We start from the raw sequence: 4,771 nt of genomic DNA on the forward strand, positions 1-4,771 counted from the left end.
GTTTCTGTATTCTGCCCATGGCTTCTGGATTTTCAATCTACATAAAAATACATAATGCATAGCCACGGGAATAGGCACATACATTCTCCTTGTAGTCGGTCCTTCTAGAAAAGTGATCGAGAAGAAAAAACGGATTTATATTGATTAACACGTAAGTATTCTCATTATTTAAGTATCAACGTAATGAAATTACGAACTGACAGTGACCGTATATAATTATTAGTGTGAATTGTCTCAGTTTCGTAAACATAGTGTTTTGAGGTTAATTTGATTTTGTGTGCTGAAGTATCCAAATTGCTTTCTACTTTGAAGGCTCAGAGCTCCGCGACTAACAAGACGCAAGCAAACTCGAATCAAGACGCGTCGAAAGCTAAATCGGCGCAAGATCCGAAGACGGATAGCGAGACGTCGTCGAGTCCGAGGCGATCACCAGAAATTGTAATTTATTGCAAAATAAACGCATCATCTCATAATTTTCGGTAAGTTTTATATACAGTTTAGGTGTAAAAATTCATTATTAAAACATTCTCTTGATTTGGTTAATTTTCTCGAATAATACTTTATTATTTTTTATGTATCATTGAATATTTTTTACTCATTTTGATATTTGATGTTTGCGCTGTTTGGCCATTCTTTAACGTTTTTGCAATTAGTTCATACAATTCTGAATGTGATTTTAATTCGAGAAGACTGCATTGGATTGAATTACATTTGTCTTTTCACAGAAATGGATGATTTGTTGTTAATTGCTCTGGTCGACATGGAAGCACTTTTGGTGCAACGTCGTAGAAACCGTAAACGTCATTGTCGCCGTCGGCGTGTCTGGGTACGACCAATTAACACAAGGAGAAGACAGCAAGGAGCGTTTTACAATCTTTTTCAGGAGATGAAAACAGATCCGCAAATGTTCCACAAGTATACACGTATGACACTGCCAACATTCCAGCACTTAATGGACATTGTTAATCCAAGTTTAATGAAACGAAGTCCACGGGCACTTGAACCAGAGCAAAGAGTTGCTGTTACATTGCGGTATGTGTTTGGATTACTTGTATTCTAACAATACATATGTGTAAAAACAGTTTGGCAATTAATATTATAATATTGATAATGATGTTACAGATTTCTGATTGGAGACAAAGTTCCAGAAGTTGCTTTTGCCTATCGTGTTGGTTTATCAACAGTACATAAAATAATTAAAGAGACGTGTGACGTATTTGGAAGACTTCTTGGTCCTATCTATCTACGAGCTCCTTCAAGAGAAGAATATTTACAAATTGCTGAGGGTTTTTGGACATTATGGAATTTTCCACATTGCTTGGGGGCAATTGATGGAAAACATGTCGATGCTCAATGCCCCCCTAATTCTGGTACGCTGTACTTCAATTATCACAAACGATACAGCATCGTACTTTTGGCTGTGTGATCACAATTATCAATTCACTTTGGTGGATATTGGGTCAATGGGGAAGAACAGTGATGCGGGAATTTATGGGAACAGCGACTTGAATGTGACGAATGAGATGCTGGATATTCCAGAAGGAACCAGTTGCTTAAGCGGAACCGATATACAAGTGCCTTATTTTTTTATTGGGGATGAAGCATTTCCCATTGGAAAGCATTTGATGCGGCCATATGCTGGACGGTATTTGGGGGAACACAAAAACATATTTAATTATAGACTTTCGCGAGCCCGGCGTATAATAGAAAATACATTTGGGATTTTGGCAAAAAAGTGGGGCATATATAACAGACCGATCGCTGCGATTCCTGATAATATCAATAAATATATTTTGGCAACTGTATGTTTGCACAATTTCTTAAGAAACAAAGAAGGTAATATTTTACAATTTGAAAACAATGATGAAATTATTGAAAATAACGAAAATGGTGCAGCATTTGCGACGCACATTAGGGACTCTCTTTGCAATTATTTTATGACTCCAAATGGAATGGTCAATTGGCAGCATGATTATGTAACGAGAGGACAAAATCAAGACTTTATCTACACGTAAACATTTGATCGATTGATTACATACGTGTCATATTGTGAAATGTAATGCTAATATGTATTTATTGTGTGAATATAAAATAAACAGTATAAACAGTATAACATATATAACAGTATAACATATATATATATATATATATATATATATATATATATATATATATATATACAGTATAACAGTACACATATATTTTATTACTAAAATTAATATCGCACAATCTTAAAACATTAATATTATATCTTATTATTAATATTATATGTATCTACGAATAAATGCAAATTATTTATTTTATCACAAAAATCATCTCGCTCACATATTAATAATAAGGTAGGTATACCAGTACACATATATTTTATTACTAAAATTAATATCGCACAATCTTAAAACATTAATATTATATGTATCATATGTATCATCTTAAAACATTAATATTATATCTTATTATTAATATTATATGTATCTACGAATAAATGCAAATTATTTATTTTATCACAAAAATCATCTCGCTCACAGGTTTTCCTTTCTCCACAAAATTTTCATGATTTCTTGTTTCTTGACTTGTTGTATATCATCATCCCATTTTTGTAATTCCGCCACAACCAAATTGCCAAATAAAGTGTCTGCATTCTTAGAAATCAAATGCTCTGTAATAGCTTGATTGAAATTAATAAAAGACGCTTCGAACTTATCGTTTTCAGATTCTGTATTTTTTCCGTCTTTTTTAATTGATATATTAGGATTAAATTTGCCCTTCGCATATGACGGCTTTTTGAAAGTGCCGGTAGATCTTACGCTCGTTGGAGAAAGGCGTGAAAAGTTAGTCGTGTCGGATGATGACCGAGTTGACAATAATTCATGTTCGAAATCGTTTGTACTACTTTCTGTCGTCGAAGGAAAAGATGCGCGTGACGCATCATCAAAATTATTAATAGTGGGTGATGTTTCCGGTATTGGGCATTTTTTTATTGGTGAAAATATGTTTGCATCAATTTGTTCCAAAGGAGTTCTTTCTTTTTCCAGAGTCTGTTTGCCATGCTGCACCCAATTTGAAATTTCTTTATTTAGATTCTTGTCTTTTAAACAATCAGAAATATTATACGTTTTTTGTAACTTGATGTTGGTTATCGATCTGAAACCATATTATATTTGATTAAATTTGTGGATTAATAAAAATGTGGTAAAACATGTCAATTAGAATCAAATGTAAGGAATTCTTACTTTCTACTTTTGACAAATTTGTCAATATATTTCATAGACTCGAAGTATATAAATCCTCGTCTTTTAGAGGCTCCACTTCCACTTGCCGTTTCATTTTGTCTTTTTTTCTTTTCTTTAGAGTAAGATTCTCTCAGACGAGTCCACCGATTGCAGCAAACATCCGCTGAAATATATGTTAAATACAGTTACTTACAGTTACAGTTAAAGTTACACTTACAGTTACAGTTACTATCGTTACGTAACGAGTAAAAATAACGTTGTTACTAATGCATTACTTTTACTCGTTACGTAACGAATAAAGTAACAAGTTACTTTTTTCATTAAGTATAACACGTAATGGTAATGAGTTTCAAAAGTGGCATTCCCATCCTGGTGTTAGTCCATTAGCGTTATAAAAAATTGTTGCGTTAATTGTTACCAAATGGTTGTTATAAAAAAGTAACGGTTACGACGTTACAAGTAAAGTGAACGACCTAAAAATAAATTTAAAAAAATAAATAATAAATAAATAAATAAATAATGAATTGAATAGCTTATTGTGTGTTAATATTGTTAAACTTTTAAAAATAAAACTTACGAGACCCCTTACAAAAAAGTATTACTAGCTGGTTAGTAATAAATACTTATTTTGTGTATTAATAATACTAAAATTAAGTATTTATTAGTACTTGAATCACTGTGATCCAAGTATTGCATAGTATTTTATTACTGATTAGTAATTTATGAAAGTAGTATTTAATACAGGACGAGTATTGAATACTTAGTATTAAATTTCTGATGAGAAAGCATTTAATACTAGGTGAAAAATACTTGTGTAATAAATACTTGTGTTGAATTACTGATGAGTATTTCAATGTTAGTACTGAAGTACTGAACCAAGGATTCCATGTGTAATAAATCACTGGCCAGTATTTTAATATTAATACTCAAGTATTGAACTGAATATTCCATGTGAAATTAATCACTGACCAGTACTACAATTTGTATAGAAACATTATAAAGGGTAATTCCTGATAATACTAAGGAAAAGAGATAAAAGTAAGGCACAAATACATTTTATATGAGGATATCATTTTAATATCCAATTCAAAATTTTATTACTCTTTTTAAACTGAATTTGTTTCTTAAGATGATTTTTGAAAAATTATATATTTGCGCTGGTTATGACACATGTAGACTATATATAACACTTACATCAAATTAAGAAGTAGTCTACCACGTAAGGCAGTTGGCTCACGATCCAGAGGTCCCGAGTTCGATCCCACCAAGGTAAGTGTGTTTTTCAAATACGAGAAAATATTTATAATTATAGACTGCATCTTAAGAAACAAAATTTAGTTATAAAATAGTAATAAAATTTCGAAAAAAAATAATTTTTTTTTATGCCGGGTAAATATTGGAAATCGAAATATCGGTGAGTAATTCAATACTAAGCACCAGTAGTTCTGTGTAGTATTAATCACTTACCTATAATATTTATCACTACCAGTATTTTCCCAGTATTTCCCAAATAAATATTGACAGTATTAAATCACTGAGAT

At 31.5% G+C, this 4,771-nt stretch overlaps 2 long non-coding RNA genes across 4 annotated transcripts; one reads left to right on the forward strand and one right to left on the reverse strand.

Moving 5' to 3' along the window:
- Positions 1 to 7: 7 nt before the first annotated feature.
- LOC139824974 (uncharacterized) lies at positions 8 to 2,701 on the forward strand. The gene is made up of 4 exons (XR_011735394.1): positions 8 to 151; positions 313 to 479; positions 726 to 1,032; positions 1,123 to 2,701. It is a non-coding gene; the product is annotated as an uncharacterized lncRNA (long non-coding RNA).
- LOC139824975 (uncharacterized) lies at positions 2,186 to 4,771 on the reverse strand. 3 transcript variants are annotated; one of them, XR_011735396.1, is made up of 3 exons: positions 4,698 to 4,771; positions 3,231 to 4,549; positions 2,186 to 3,141 (listed from the first exon to the last, which is right to left on the reverse strand). It is a non-coding gene; the product is annotated as an uncharacterized lncRNA (long non-coding RNA). The 3 variants fall into 3 exon arrangements; XR_011735397.1 differs by lacking the exon at positions 4,698 to 4,771 and having other exon boundaries at positions 3,231 to 3,393; positions 3,543 to 4,691; XR_011735395.1 differs by lacking the exon at positions 4,698 to 4,771 and having other exon boundaries at positions 3,231 to 4,691.

Source organism: Temnothorax longispinosus, unplaced genomic scaffold (genome assembly GCF_030848805.1).
Source record: "Temnothorax longispinosus isolate EJ_2023e unplaced genomic scaffold, Tlon_JGU_v1 HiC_scaffold_733, whole genome shotgun sequence".
Taxonomy (NCBI): domain Eukaryota; kingdom Metazoa; phylum Arthropoda; class Insecta; order Hymenoptera; family Formicidae; genus Temnothorax; species Temnothorax longispinosus.